The sequence below is a fragment of the Rhinolophus sinicus genome, chromosome X, assembly GCF_036562045.2.
Source record: "Rhinolophus sinicus isolate RSC01 chromosome X, ASM3656204v1, whole genome shotgun sequence".
Taxonomy (NCBI): Eukaryota; Metazoa; Chordata; class Mammalia; order Chiroptera; family Rhinolophidae; genus Rhinolophus; species Rhinolophus sinicus.
In genome coordinates, this window is record NC_133768.1 from 83,890,700 (window position 1) to 83,908,482 (window position 17,783).

The window sequence follows — 17,783 nt, forward strand, 5'->3', positions numbered from 1 at the left end:
ATAGGAGAAAACATAGGTACTAAATTTATGGACCTTCGGTTCAAAGAGGATTTTATGAATTTGACTTCAAAGGCAAGGGAAGAAAAAGCTAAAGCAAATGAATAGGACTATATTAAACCAAAAAGCTTCTGCACAGCAAAATAAATCATTGACAAAATAAAGAGGCAACCCGCTGAATGGGAGAAGACTTCTGCAAACAACGGTTCTTGTAAGGGAATAATATATATATATATATATAAAATATCAGGCATTGCATTTATATATATATATATATATATATATATATATATATATATATATATATATATATATATATATATATATATATAAACTCATACAACTCAACAACAAAAAAAACAAGCAATCCAATAAAAAATGAGCAGAGGACCTGAATAGACATTTCTCCAAAGAGGACATAGAGATGGCCAATAGACGTATGAAAAGATGGTCAACATCACTAATCGTTTGAGAAATGTGAATAAAAACCACAATGAGATATCACCTCACACCTGTTAAAAAGGCTGTTATCAACAAGACAAATAATAAGTGTTGGAGAGGCTGTGGAGAAAAAGGAACCTTCATACACTGTTGGTGGGAATGCAGATTGGTGCAGCTGCTACAGAAGGCAGTGTGGAGGTTCCTCAAAAAATTAAGAATAGAATTATCATGTTACCCAGTAATCCCTCTCCTGGGTATCTCTCCAAAAAAATCTGAAAACATTGATCCATAAAGATATATGTGCTCTGATGTTCATTGCAGCTTTATTTATGGTGGGCAAAACATGGAAACAACTGAAATGTCCTTCAATAGATGATTGGATAAACAACTTGTGAGATATATATATATATATATATATATATATATATATATATATATATATATATATATATATGTTGTGATATATATATACACACACACATATATATATATATAAGTTGTGATATATATATATACACACACATATATACATATTCCATTGTGAGATATATATATATATATATATATATATATATATATATATATATATATATATATATATCTCATAATGAATTAGTATTGTGCCATAAGAAAAGATGAAATATTGCCCTTGGCGACAAGATGGATGGATCTTGAAATTATGCTAAGCAAAAAGAGTCACCCTATGACTTTTGATTGGAGCTTTTAATCCATTTACTTTGAAATTGTTGCTATATATGTACCTATTGCCTTTTTATTATTCATAGTTTTGATTTTTTTCCCATCTTAAAGAAGTCCTTCTAACATTCCTTGAAATACAGGTTTGGTGGTGATGAACTCCTTTAGCTTTTTCTTGTTTGGTAAACTGTTTACTTGTCCTTCAATTTTAAATTATAGTCTTGCTGGGTAGAGTAGTCGTGGTTGTAGATCCCAGCTTTTTATCGCTTTGAATGTTTCCTGCCTGTCCTTCTGGCCTACAAATTTTCTGTTGAGAAATTCACTCACAGTGGTTTTTTGCTTTATTTTTTTTTGTGTGTAAAGTATTTAAACGTTTTATTGATAATGGATATTAATTATTAAACAAGGCAGTTTTGTACTATTAGCAATATAATATATTATTCAAAAATAAGTTAGCATTTTTCAACTCCTGTTTTCATATCAGGCATTGCATTTGTATAATTTTCATATATATTTTCTCATCACAACAGCTCACAATCTTATAAGTTGCTATTTACCTTTCTCTTGCTGCTTTTATTTTTTATTTATTTTTATTTTATTTTATTTTTTTTAATTAAATTTATTGGGGTGACAATTGTTAGTAAAATTACATAGATTTCAGGTGTACAATTCTGTATTACATCATCTATAAATCCCATTGTATGTTCATCACCCAGAGTCAGTTCTTCCATCACCATATATTCGATCCCCCTTACCCTCACCTCCCCGCCACCCCCCCCACCCCCCTGTGGGTATCTGTGTCTTTAATATTTGTCATTTTTAAATCAAATGTGTCTTGGTTTGTTCCTGTTTTGGTTCATCTCTTTGGGACTCTGCAATTCCTGGACTTGCATGTCTAATTGCTTCAACAGGTTAGGAAATTTTTCAGTCATAATTTCTTCAAATAGGTTATCAATCCTGTGCTTTCTCTCTTCCCCTTGTGGTACCCCTATGATGCAAATGTTGGTGTGCTTGATGCTATACCAGCGGTCTCTTAAACTATTTTAATTTTTTTATACTTTTTTTTTCTTTTTGGTGTCCTGTTTGGGTGTTTTCTGCTACCTTGTCTTTCAAATCAGTGATTCAATACTATGCTTCATCTAGTCTGCTGATGATTTCTTCTAGTGCATTCTTTATTTCAGTTACTGTATTCTTCACTTCTGACTGGTTCTTTTTTATGGTTTCTATGTCCTTTTTATGCTTGAAATCTCTTTGTTGAAATTTTCACTGAATTCTTTGAGCATCCTTATAACCATTATTTTGAATTCTGTATCTTATAGTGTTTTGTGGTTTTTTTTTTTGTTTGTTAGTTTGTTTTGTTTTGTTTTGTTTTCTTCTATTTAGTTTAGATCTTTTTCTGAAGTTTTCTCCTGTTTTTTTCATTTGGGACATATATTTTTATTTCTTCATTTTGGCCGCCTCTCTGTGTTTGTTTCTGTTTATTAGGTAGATCTACTATGTCTCCCAGTCTTAGCTGAGTGGTCTTGTGTAGTATGTGTCCTGTGGGGCCCAGGCATAATCTCTCTGGTCAATTGTTCCACATGCTCCAAGAGTGTCCCTTGTGTGGGTTGTGTATGCCCTCATATTACTGTTGAGCCTTGATGGCTATCAGCATGTCAGTTGGTGGGATTGACCCTCAGGCTGATTGGCTGTGGGGTTTGACCATGTCCACATCTTATTTGCTGCTGTGTGGGTTCTTGCCCACGCAAGTGGAATTTTCCCCAGTGGACTGTGATACCTACTGAGACCACCCTTTGTGTGTTCCACTTATGGAGCTAATTGGGTGCTGGTGTACTGTAGTCTGAAGCCAAGCTCTATGTATTTTCATTCTGGGTCTCTTGGAAGAGGTTCTGTTGTAGTTCCAGGTCACCCTCTGCCTATGACTGGCCAGGGATGACCTGGTTGGAGCTACAAAGTGATTTAACCATTGTGTCCTGACCATGCTAAACCTGCAGGTGTGTGGGAAAGGCCACACGGGGAACCAAGGATGGATACTACTGTTACCAGTCCTGAGGTAGCTCTGAAACAACCCAGGCCACACCAAGGCTTGCTGCCACCTCCCAGCTCCCTTAAGGTTCAGTACTGATATATCTTCAGGCAGTACTAAACTTGAATGAGGCAGGGTCTTAAGGAGTCACAAAATTGGGAAGTGTTGTGTTCGCAAAGTTAATGTAGATTCTGGTTTGATGACAGTGCTGAGCCTGGAGCTACTCAGGAAAAATCTCAGAGTATACCAAGGGCAGTTCCTGCCCACCTGGGGTCCATGGACTCTGACAGTTTTCCAAAGAAGAGTGTAATGTGGAAAGGGCTTATTGGTCTCCAAGAAAGTTCCTCCAGCTTTGGGGGATTTGGGTAGGGCTGCATCACAGCAGAGCTCACCAGACCAATTTAGATTCAGATCTGAGCATGTTGGGGAAGGCTTAACACAGGAAAGATGGCATCCGCCTGCCAGCTGCATGGGAAGAAGATCCTACACAGGGAAAATGGAGACTGTTTTCCAGTCCTTGCTCCAAGGCCACACACCTCAGTCTGACCCCACATATGCCTCCAATGCCCCCCCACCCCGAGTCATCATCCCTCCTATGCAGTCCAGGCTGATTGCCTGTGAATGAGTGAGTCTGTGCAGGAACCCTTTAGGAAAATGTCTAGGTTTCCAACAGCCTTCTATCCCACCTGAATAGTTGGACTCCCCACATATTACACAGCCACATGTTGTGGGGACTCCTCTTTCCAGCACCAGTACTCTGGGCTTGGGGACCTGGTGTGTGGCTGGTGTCCCTCGCTCCTTTGGGAGTAATCTCCATCCCTCCTGCTAGTCTTGACGTGGCTTCTTCTTTATATCCTTAGTTATAAAACTTCTGTTCAACTAGACTTCAGATGTTTCTCCAGGTTGACTGTTCTATAATAGTTATAATTTTAATGTGTTCACAGAAGGAAGCAGGCACAGTGCTTATCTACTCTCTTGCATCTCTCCCATATTTATGTTTTGGAAATATTACTCCATTAGCAATATCAGGTATAATTGGTGAATGTTAGACTACAGTCAAGAATGGGTATTACAAGATTTCAGAAAAGAGATGATATTAGCCTGGTCTAAAAAAGTGGCTCTGGGAATATGTAAAGGGAAAATATTTTTAAAATACTCAGAAGGCTGAATTAAAAAGATTTAGTATAATTGGTGTCACAGAATTTGGTAGTAAATTCTTAGTTTCTGACAGGTGGACTTAATAAATTTTACTCTGAGTGAGCTCTATATCACATCTAATCCAAGATTATTTCTTTGAAGAGGGCATACTTGGGAGCATGGTAACTGTCAAGGCTAATATGAGGGAAACAACCATCTTCCTTTAGTGACCAATTATAGAGCACTTATTCATAAATAGGTTCAAGACAAATTAATACTGTTTCTCTTATAACTGCTTCCATTTTGGTGTATTATATTGGCCTCCACTTGAAATTATTTTGACTGCAATTTACTTTATCGAAGTTTCTAAGATAATTCATTTTTTCCCAATATTTTAGGATTTGATAATCATGTCTTACTCCATGACCACAATCTCCATCGTCCACATATAATTAAATAAGAAATCCTGGATCAGAGAGATGTGTGGACAATTTGTTAGAAAGGGTCCTTTCCACTACCTTGCCTATTAGCACCCACTTTATTTCCCTTGTTTTATTCTTGGAATAATTTCAAATCCAATGGAGGCATAATTGAGGGAAGCACAAAAAAGTATGTGTTGCAGAGTAGATAAAATATATTTAATAATATTAGCTCCTTCCCTAGTAAATATATCATTAGTGTTTGTAATGCAACTTCATGTAATTTTTTTTCAAAAAATACAGTATTTGATAGCATTAAGTGCACAGCAGAGTCTGAGCTTAATATATGGCAGAATACATATGCACTCTTTACTGCTCAGTGAAAACTTATGTAGCCTCTCTTTATTTCATAACGGACAAGTTATGACTATTAATTTAAATTAGTGCTCACTACTTCGTGCAATTTCTAATACAAAGAGAAAATCTTGAGTGTAGGAAGAACTGTGCATAGCAGACTTGGAGGAGACTCAGTCCGTGGGAGCAAAGCAGGGTAATCTAGCTTCAATCTGGGATAGAAATAGGATTTTCAGATATGGTAGAAAGGTTATCATGGTTTATGTTGGAATACCACAAAAACAATCTCTTTCTTTTTGAAGGTTCTTTCTAGTCTGGACATTCTTTGTGTCTGAAATTCTAGAGCAGATCAAGCTTTGGAAATAGAGGTGACACAATTCAACTTTCCTCAGGCCTTATAATTACCCTATGAAGTGGGGATTATCTCTATTCCTATTTTATAAATGAGGAAACTAAAATGAAAAAAAAAATAAATCCAAGGTCTTACAGTTAGTAACTATTATAATAAGGATTTAAAGTTCAGTTGTCTGACTTCCAAGCTTGTATTTTTAAATACTACACTATATAGTATGAGATTTCAGGACTCAATTTTGTATTTATGTCAGTATTCAGGAGTGATTCTCTCATTTTTAACATGATATGAGGAACAGAGGAGAGAGGTGACTTTAAATTACATTTTAATGGTCTAAACTGAGGCACTTGTTCATTCACTTTATTAGCCTATTCTGTGCTAGTTGCATGGGGGAAATTTGAGAAGCTGAAGTGTTTTGAAGCATACCATTTATCAGGTAAGATAAGAGAATTGATCATTTTCTATTTTTTACTATAATTTTATTCTATGTTTGTGATATACATAAATTAAGAGATCAGGACGATCTAAATGTGTGGAGAAGAGACTGTGAGTATGGCATTCCAGTGAACACAGCCACAGAAAATATTTAAAATCCCAAAACTAAAATTGTATAGGGTGCAGTGGAAGTATTATTATTAATAATACTAAATATTTTTGTTTGTAGGACACATGGCATTCATAAATGGGATCATTACAAGAGGGCTCAAATTCATAGAGGCATTGAATTCTAGACTAAGGAATTTTAAGAATTAGTTTTGAGAAAAAATCTGTTCTTAAAACAGTAAAAAAATTACTGTTGTTATGTTGTTTTACACATCAGTTTAACTTATTGTATAAGGTTGGAAGTGGGTGGAAAAATAGGAAACTCATGATGCTATTGCAGAGGTGAAGTGATGTGAACTTGGAGCAGACGGTAGCAAAATGAAAAGGTAAGATGAGATGTGAAAGAATTGTAAAGATTTTAAAATTCTCTTAAGATACTAGCTATGCTGAGTTATTTTGTATATTGAGAAGCGCGATGGATTCTACAGTCTGTAAGATCAAGTTTTGTACTATGCAACTTTGTACAAGTCATCTAGAATCTCACACTTATAAAGTGGAGGTGAATATATATGTTATATATTTTAATTCTTATAAAACACTTGCAAAACATAGGGAATTGTCAATACATTTTAATTTCCTTATCTCTCTCCTTTGTCTTTTCATTCCAAAGATAACAACATGAGACAGTACAGTATTAATATAATAATCTATGTTTTTAATGTAAGTGTGATAGGAGTTTAGAGATAAGAGAGTTCCAAGGGACAGGGTAGCTATTCAATGAAGCATCTAGTCAAGAAATAGTTTTCAATTAGTGTTTTGGATTTCTTTGGATATATACCCAGGAGTGGAATTGCTGGGTCGTAAGGTAGTTCCATTTTCAATTTTTTGAGGTACTTCCGTACTGTTTTCCATAGTGGCTGTACCAACTGTAATACCACCAACAGTGCACGAGGGTTCCCTTTTCTCCACATCCTCACCAACACTTGTTTTTTGATTTATTGATGATTGCCATTCTGACAGGAGTGATGTGGTAGCTCATTGTGGTTTTTATTTGCATTTCTCCAATGACTAGTGACTTTGACTTTTTTTTTCATATGTGTATGTCTGTGGGCCATCTGTATGTCCTCTTTAGAGAAATGTCTCTTCATGACCTCTGCCCACTTTTTAAATAGGGTTACTTGTTTTTTTGTTATTGAGTTTTTAAAAATAAATTCTGGATATTAACCCCTTATCAGATGTATCAGCAAATATGTTCTCCCACTTGGTATGATGTTGTTTTGTTTTATTGATGGTTTCCTTTTCTATGAAAAAAAATTTACCTTGATGTAGTCCCATGTTTGTTTGTTTGTTTGTTTAATTAATTCATTAATTAATTTATTTATTTTTGCTTCCCTTGACTCAGAAGATATATCAGTAAAAATATTGCTAAGGGTAATGTCTGCAAATTTACTTTCTATATTTTCTTCTAGGAGTTTTATGGTTTCAGGTCTCTCATTTAAGTCTTTAATCCATTTTGAATTTATTCTTGTATATGGTGTAAGAAGGTGGTCCAGTTTCATTTTTGGGCACGGATCTGTTCAGTTTTCCCAGAACCATTTATTAAATAAACTGTCTTTACACCAATTTAGCCCCTATATTTATTGCAGCACTATTCACAATAGCCAAGATATGGAAACAACTGAAATGCCCACCGATAGATGATTGGAAAAAGAAACCGTGGTACATGTATACAATGGTACATGTTTACAATGGACCACTCGGCCATAAAAAAAAGAATGAAATCTTATAATTTGCAAAAACATGATGGACCTTGAGAATATTATGCTAACTGAAATAAGTCAGACTGAGAAAGACAAATGCCATATGATCTCACTTATATGTGGAATCTAAAGAACAGAATACATGAGCAAATGAAACAGAAATAGACTCGGGGATATAGAAGAAAAAACTGTTGGTTGCTAGATGAGTGGGGAGGGGATCGGGGAGAAGGATTAGAAAGTACAAATTAGTAGACACAATATGTCATAAGGATATGAGATACAGTATGGGGAATATAATCAACAATGTTGTAAAGATGATGTAAGGTGCCAGATCGGCACTGAATTTATCAGGCAGATCACTTCATAGACTGTGTAGATGCATGACCAATGCACTGTACACTTGAAGCTGAAAGCTGAAGAATAATATGGTATGTCAATTATACACACACACACACACACACACACACACACACAGAAGATAGTCAACGGCATTATAGCAGTTATATAAGATATTAGAGGGATAGTAGCTTGGGGGAGGAGGGTTATCACTTTGTGAGGGGTGTAAATGCCTAACTATTAAGTTGCTTTGTACACCTCAAACTAATAAAATAAAATAAACCAAAATTGAAAAAGAAATAAATAGTTTTGAACATTCAATATATGTACATAGTTTTCCAAGTGCTGGTGATGTAAATAAGCCTGAAAAAATATTACTGAATAAAAGTTATGGTGCTGGGCCCTGTAGGACATGAAAGATGCAAATTGTTATGGAAGCAAGACAATATTCTATACTGGGGTATAAAAAGTATGAATCAGGTAGACAGGGAAAGGGAATGGAAGACTAGAGATAGAGGTGTCAACGTTTTTATTCAATATTTTAGTAGATACATGAAATAAATAAAAAAAAGGTCCTAGCAAAATATCATATAAAAGGGTAGAGGAAAAGGAAGACTGAACATTGCCAATAGTTTTCCAACTGGGATGAATGTATTAATACTTGTCCTTCCTATGCAACCAAGAAAGCTAGGAAAAGCTACCAGTGAGAGGGAAAACTGATGAATTTATTTTTGTACATATTAAAAATGAGGTGTTTGAAAGTACAATTCAATTTGGTAACAGATTATACATTTTTGGTAGAATTTTTACTAAATTCTCATCAAGATAGTCATAAAATACATAAATAATAAGTACACAAAAGCTGATAACCAACACCTTTTACAAAGTAAAAGTGGACTGTATGGAGCAAAATAAGGGACTAGAAAGCTCCAAGCTATCAATCCACAATAGCAACATTTAAAAAAAAAAAAGAAAGAAAACATGTATAAATTGTGTGAATACATTTTATTAGAGTTCTGGAAAACAGAGTTCACTGCAACCAAGTAAATACCCAATTAAGAAAAATACGTCTTCAAAATGGGGGGAAAATGTGGCATTTTCTCTTACCCTTTCCCCACGCCCTCCTCAGCATGGCAGTGGTTTTGGTCTTGAAGGCCCACCATCCTGGTTCTGTTTTCTCCCAAGAGCCAGAGTGAGCAAAGCAGACTTTATTTGTAAATTATTGTGTATGTCTGTTCTAAACTATGTGAGGATTATCTGAAAGTCTAATGCGAGGTGCATGACTTGCTTTGCCTACCTAAGAACTCAGACAACAAATGCAGTGGGCACTGCTGATAAAAACTGCAAGGTGACCTGTAGACCCCCAGATGCCAGGGACAAGAGATTGTTAGTGAAACATAAGAGATAATTTATGCCATGGAAGAAAAATTGGAGTGAGACTGGGAAGTTAAAATAATCAAAATCAAACTTAGAAACCCACATACATGCTGAGACAATATGCATGCCCAGAGAAGACCTGAGGAGGACTTAAGCTTTTACCCTGGGAAGATCTGTAGGCTCAGAGCAAACCTTGCTAAGTGCTGAAAGAGGGCACCAACACAGAGTCAATCTGCAGATTGGAGAGGTTATTTTTTCTTCATGTTGTTTGTCTGCTTTTTTCTCTTACTTTTTAAAATTTGGTGTGCTATTTGTCTGTTTTATCTTCTACCATTCATGGAGATTTCTGTCATAAGATTAGCTGAATATGAGCTACTTCTGTAATCATACACAAGAAATAGTTTTGCAAAATAATTTGGAATATAAACTACTACTACTTTCAACAATCAAACAAAAAACAATAAAACAAAACAGCAAACTCTGGGGAAGAGGGAAAACGTGATTTCCAGAGTTATCCATTAAAATAATCAAGCACCCAGTTTTCTACAAAAACCATTAGTCATACAGAGAAACAGAGAATATGGCTCAATTAATGAACAAAATAGATTGACAGAAACCATCCATTTCAATCACTCTTCAATAAATATTTGTTAAATAAATGAATGACAAGAATAAATAAAATAAAAAATTAAAATCCAAAATTAATAATTAGCTATGAAGACCATCATGCCACAAACATAACAAATGTAAATTTGAAAATGAGAATAAAAGAGACGGTTTTTATTGGAAAGTGTATTTTATCAAAAACTATTAACTGAAGGAGGTTTCCATAACTTGTCAATTCTATCTATATTAACTGGTCTATTATGATTTTCTGAAAGGTAAAATGGTCATCTCCCCACATTTTAGTGCCAATTGATTTCATAAGTGAGTTCTGTCAAACTTTCAAGGAGAAGAAAATCTCAATGCAATTAAATAAAAGAACAGAGGACAATAAGAAATACATCCAAGTGTTTTAATTTTTATCAATATCTGTAAACAATAGAATTAAAAGAGACTAATTCGCAATATGAATATTGATGCTGAAATTATAAATAAAAGAAAATATAATTCAAAAATTGTAAAATAATAATTCATCAAGTATCTAGGAAGGAGATCCAAGATGGAGGAGTAGATTAACACTCTGCTTGGCTCATCCTGTGAACACATCAAAATTACAACAAAATTATAGAGACAATAAACCTGGAGAACCATCTGAGTCTAGCTGAACAGAAGTTTTATAACTAAGGATATAAATAAGAAGCCACATTGACACTAGTAGGAGGGGTGGAGATGCAAAACAGGCTGGTCCCACACCCACGTGTGGCAGTTGAAAATTGGGAGAGATATCTTTGTCACAGAGGTTCCCCATGGAGCAGCAAGTGACCCCAGCTGTAACCAGACTCCTCACCCAGAATACTGGTGCTGGGAAGAGGAGACCCCATGACATCTGGCTGTGAAAACCAATGGGGATGCTGACCATCTGGGTGGGACAGAAGGCTGTAGGAAACCAAGACATCTTCTTAAAGGGCCTGTGCAGACACTCACCCTGGGCATCAGTGGAGGAAGGTGGCTAAGGGGGGAGACTGAGTTATGTAACTATTAGGTGAGGACTGGAGAGAGAGTCATCATTTTCCCTGTGTGGGATCCTGCTTCTGTGCAGCCAGCACATGGGCAGCAGCTTTCCTGTGTTGAGCCTCTCCACCATGCCCATGGGCAAATCTGAATCTGAATTAGTCTGGTAAGTTCTACTTGCTCCACCCTGGTGACTCACAAGACCCCACCACACCCACATATGTACCACAGGAGGCTTCATCAGTGGCTGAACCTTATGGGAGCTAGTGGGTGGAAGTAAACTTCAGTTTCCTGGCCTTTTGTGGAGCTACCCAAGACACAGTACTGTTAGCAGTTATCCTCAGTTAACAGGGTGGCTTCCCCCATGTGTCTCCAGGTACAGCACATGCAGAAACCAAATATTCATTACTTTATAGCTCCTACTAGGTACTTCCTGGCCAGTCAAAGGTAGTGGATGACCTGGGCCTGCACTGGAGTCCCTCCCAAGAAGCCCCAGAAATAGCATGCTTGGAGATTGGCTTTGCCACAACACAGTACCACCTAATTCGCTACACAAGTGGAACACCCAAAGTCAGTCTCAACAGGCACCAGAGCCAACCAGTGCAAAAACTGCTCCATGGGGTAAGCTCCTCGCACAGAGCCCATAAACTGTGGTTGTGGCCAAATTCCACAGCCAGTCATCCTAAGTTTCAATCCCACCCATTCACGTGCCAATAGCAATCAAGGCTCAAATATAACAGGGTGGCACAAAAAAAAACCACAAAAGGGACAGTCCTGGAGCACCCATCTCAGGTGACGAGGGAGACTGTGTCACTGGGCCCCACAGGGCACCTATTACACCAAACCACACAAACAGACTGGGAGACATGGCAGATCTACCTAATGCACAGAAACAAACACAGAGAGTCAGCCAAAATAAGGAAACAATGACATACATCCCAAATGAAAGAACAGGAGAAAACTCCAGAAACAGAACTGAATGAACAGGGTTCAAAACAATGGTCATAAGGATGCTCAAGGAACTTGGTGAGGACTTCAACAAAGAGACAACAAGCACTAAAAAGAACATAGAAATCATAAAAAAAAGAACCAGTCAGAAGTGAAGAATCCAATAACTGAAATGAGGCTAGATGAAGCACAGGGTCGAATCAGCAAATTGGAAGACAAGGTAGTAGAAAACACCCAATTGGAACAGAAAAAAAGAAAAAAGAAAACCAAAAAAATGAAGACAGTTTAAGAGACCACTGGGACACATCAAGCATAACTACATAGGCATCTTAGGGGTACCAGAAGGAGAAGAGAGAAAGTAATGGATTGAGAATCTATTTGAAGAAATAATGATTGAAAACTTTACTAACCTGGTGAAAGAAATAGACACACAGACCCAAGAAGTACAGAGAGTCCCAAAAAGGATTACACCAAACAAGGTCACAACAAGACACATTATAATTAAAATTGCAAAGGTTAAAGACAAAAAGAGAATCTATTTTTTTTATTATTATTATTATTATTATTATTATTATTATTAGTTTCAGGTGTACAAAACAATATAATCGATATTTCATCCCTCACAAAATGATAAACCCTCCGCCAATCTATTGCCCCTCTGACATCATATATATGTATTACAATTCCATTGATTCTATTCTCTACGTTGTACTCCATATACTGTGATTATAGATATTAAATTGTAGTTGACATACAATATTATTTAGCTTCAGCTTCAGGTGTACAGTGCAGTAGTCAAGCATCTACACAGTCCAAGAAATATTCTCCCTAATTGAACATGTGCCCATCTGACACCCTGCAAAATCTTTACAACATTATTGATTATATTCCCCAAACTGTCTTTCATATCCCCATGGCAATATTTTAGTTACCAATTTATGCTGTCTAATCCTTTCCCCTTCTCCCTTATTCCCACTGCCTTCCCATCTAGCAACCATCAGTTTTTTCTCTGTGTCTCTGAGACTATTTTTGTTTACTTTACTCATTTCTTTAGATTCCATATATAAGTGAGATCATATGGTATTTGTCTTTCTCAAACTGACTTATTTCACTTAGGATAATGTTCCCTAGGTCTATCCATATCGTTGCAAATGGTAAGATTTCATTCTTCTCAATAGCTGAGAAATACTCCATTGTATAAATGTACCACAGTTTCTTAATCCAGTCATCTATCAGTGGGAATTTTGGTTGTTTCTAAGTCTTGGATATTGTAAATAGTGCTGCAATAAACATAGGGTGCATTTTTTTTTTTTTTTTTGAATTAGAATCTTGGATTTGTCTGGATAGATACCTAAGAGTGGAATTGCTGAGTCATAAGACAGTTCCATTTCTAGTTTCTTGAGCTACCTCCATACTGATTTCCATAGTGGCTGCACCAATCTGCAATCCCACCGAGAGAGCACCAGGGTTCCCTTTCCTCCATAGCCTCACCAGCACTTGTTTGTTGATTTATTGATGATAGCCATTCTGGCCAGCGTGAGGTGGTATCTCATTGTGGTTTTTATTTGCATTTCTCTAATTATTAGTGAGGTTGAGCAGTTTTTCATATGTCTGTTTGCCATCTGTATGTCCTTTTTAGAAAAATGTCTCTTCATATCCTCTACTCATTTTTTAATTGGGTTGTTTGTTATTTTTTTTGGAGTTGAGTTGAGTGAGTTTTTTATAAATTTTGGATATTAATCCCTTATCAGATATATCATCGACAAATATATTCTCCCATTCAGTAGGATGCCTTTTTGTTTCATTAATGGTTTCCTTTGCTGGAAAAAACTTTTAAGTTTAATGTAACACCATATGTTTGTTTTTTCTTTTACATCTCTTGCCCGAGGAGCTATATCAGTAAAAATATTACTCAGGATAATGTCTGTAAATTTACTCCCAATATTTTCTTCTAGGAGTTTTATGGTTTCAGATCTTACATTTAAGTCTTTAATCCATTTTGAATTTGTTCTCGTATATGGCATAAGGAGGTGGTCCAGTTTTATTTTTTGCATGTGTCAGTCCAGTTTTTGCAGCACCATTTAATTACCCCAATGTAAATTCTTACTTCCATTTTCATAGATTAAATGACCATATAGGAATGGATTTAATTCTGGACTCTCTATTCTGTTCCATTGATCTATGTGTCTTTTTTTATTCCAGAACCATACTGTTTTGATTACTATAGCCTTGTAGTATGATTTGATGTCGAGTAGCGTGATGCCTCCCACTTTGTTCTTATTTCTCAAGATTACCATGGCTTTTCGATTTCTTTTATGGTTCCATATAAATGTTAGGATTATGTGTTCTATTTCTGAGTAAAATGTCACTGGTAGTTTCATAGGAATTGTGGTGAATCTGTATATTGCCTTAGGCAGTATGGATATTTTAACTGTATTAATTCTTCCTATCCATGAGCATGGTATGTGTTTCCACTTATTTGTATCTTCTTTACTTTCTCCCTTCAGTGTCATAATTTTCTGAGTACAGATCTTTTACTTCTTTGGTTAAATTTATTCCTAGGTATTTTATTGTTTCTGAAGCAATTATAAATGGGATTGATTTCTTGATTTCTCCTTCTGATAGTTTATTATTGGTGTATACAAATGCAACTGATATCAGTTCTAATAGTTTTTTAGTGGAGTACTTGGGGTTCTCTCTACATATGTTATCTCATCATCTGCATATAATGACAATTTTACTTCTCCTTTCCAATTTGGATACCTTTTATTTCTTTTTCTTTTCTTCTTTTTGTAGCTAAAACTTCCAAAGTTATGTTGAATAAAAGTGGTGAAAATTGGCAGGGTTGTCTGGTTCCTGATATATATATATATATATATATATATATTTTTTTTTTTTTTTTTTTAATAAAAGTTTATTGGGGTGACACTTGTTAGTAAAGTTACATAGATTCCAGGTGTACAATTCTGTATTACATCCGATAATTGAATGGATAAAGAAGGTGTGGTTATATATATACAATGGAGTACTATTCAGCAGTAAGAAAAGATGATATAGGACCATTTGAGACAACATGGATGGATCTTGAGAGAGTAATGCTGAGCGAAATAAGTCAGACAGAAAAAGCAGAGAACCATGTGATTTCACTGATATGTGGTATATAAACCAAAAACAACAAAAGAACAAGACAAACAAATGAGAAACAGAAACTCATAGACACAGACAATAGTTTAGTGGTTTCCAGAGGGTAAGGGGGGTGGGGTGTGGAGTGGGAGATGAGGGTAAGGGGGATCGAATATATGCTGATGGAAGGAGAACTGACTCTGGGTGGTGAACACACAATGGGATTTATAGATGATGTAATACAGAATTGTACACCTGAAATCTATGTAATTTTACTAACAATTGTCACCCCAATAAATTTAATAAAATAAAATTAAAAAAAGAACTTGTAATTATATGATTTGGGAAACAAATTAATCAACGCTGGCCTGCCTTTTATCCAGCTTTATTTACACTGAAATTGTATTCTTTATTTAACTTTTGCTCATTTTTTATATTTGAAGCAAGGCAGAGGGGTGTGAATGAAACATCTCAGGGGGTACACAAATACTCACTGAGGTAATTTAAATGTTTTTTTCTTTTGGTACATTTGAATTTGTTGTGGAAGAGATTCTGGGTTTTCTTTGTAACTGTTTAGATGAGCAGTATTTGGAAGGCAAGGTGATACCAGTTGTTGTAATACAATAGAGGTGTAGTGGCCTGCAAGGAACCTATTCAATTCTGCCAGCCTATTTCTCCTGGCAATTATGTTATTTTGCTAGTTGACAAAGTGTAGAAACCAATAGCTAATTCATATTTACTGACTCTTAAGAGCTTTTACAATTGCTGTTGTAGTGCCAGAGCAATAATTTTTGTCACAAACAGAAATCTCAGCCCTCTTCCCATTGCATTATGTCCTTTACCTTTGTGGATCTGGGTGATTGGGCCATAATTTGTAGTGGATTGTTATTATTATTGAAATGAAGAACAATTTTCAGAACACTTTCTACAAAATTGTGGGTTCAAAAGGAAATTCCTTATGGCAGAGTAGCATTCCATTGCGTATGGGTAAAGGGGGTCAAATATGTGAGGTTGGACAATTGAGTTCAAGAATTCATCCTAGAAAAAGTGCTACATACCTCATTGCTGAATATCACTATGGTCACCTTTGAGGTACTCCCTTTGGGAAGCTATACACTGATACCAGTGCCTAGTCCACCCTTCAAACAATTTTGGAACCCTTTTCTGGAATGGCCATCAGAGCTGTCATCATATTACCCTTGATGTCCTGTATGTCATTAAAATTTAATAAAATAAAAATAAAAAAAAGTCTTCCTTTAAATATTTATTTCATCTTTTGGGTAAAGAAAGAAGTCATTTAGGGCCAGATCAGGTGAATAGGGAGGGTGTTCCAATACAGTTATTTGCTTACTAGCTAAAAACTCCCTCACAGACAGTGTCATGTGAGCTGGTGTATTGTTGCAGTGAAGAGACATGAATTGTTGGCAAAATGTTCAGGTTGTTTTCATGCAGCCGTTTCAGCACTTCCAAATAGTAAACTTGGTTAACTGTTTGACCATTTTGTACAAATTCATAATGAATAATCCTTCTGACATATATATGTAAAAAAGGTTAGTACCAGAGGGTAAGGGGGGGGGAGATGAGGGTAAGGGGAAGGGGGATCAAATATATGGTGATGGAAGGAGAACTGACTCTGGGTGGTGAACACACAATGGAATTTATATATGATGTAATACAGAATTGTACACCTAAAATCTATGTAATTTTACTAGTAATTGTCACCCCAATAAATTAAAAAAAAAGATTTATATACCACATATCAGTGAAATCACATCGTTCTCTGCTTTTTCTGTCTGACTTATTTCGCTCAGCATTACTCTCTCAAGATCCATCCATGTTGTCACAAATGTTCCTATATCATCTTTTCTTACCGCCGACCCCAATAAATTTAATAAAAAAAAAAAAAAAAAAAAAAAAATGGTTAGCAGCATCGTTGCAACAACTACATGAATTTAGTTGCCAAACTTCATATATATGGTGTTGGAAGGAGAACTGACTCCGGGTGATGAACACACAATGGGATTTATAGATGATGTAATACAGAATTGTGCACCTGAAATCTATGTAATTTTACTAACAATTGTCACCCCAATAAATTTAATAAAATAAAATTTAAAAAAAAAAGAAAGAAGCCAGATGCAAAAGAATACGTACTGTATGGTTCCACTTAGATTAACTTGTCAGTGGGGTATATCTAATCTGCAGGGCCAGAGAAAAAATCAGTTTACATGAGATAAGGCCTGAGGATTAGAATTGACTGGAAACAACACAATAGAAGATTTTAGGGGTTATGGAAATTTTGTGTCTTGATTATGGTGGTGTTTACACGTGTGTATGAATTTACCAAACCTCATTGAAATGTACACTCATTGAATTTGTACATTTTATGTAAATTACACCACAGGCACACACACATACACTCAGTCTACTCCTCTGTCTAAAACACACCAAAATTAGTAAAGGATGGTAAGTAGAGAAGGAAATTCTTTAATAAAATTATGTTACACTGAGAATCTGAAACCAGAGATATAAAGGAAATGTTAGAGACAGAGTAAAATTTGGACCAAATTGAGAAGCTAATAGCCAATATTTATTTTATAGGTGTCACAAAAGTAATGTTTTCTCTAAAGTAAATATGGATCCTGAAATAAATAGTTAAT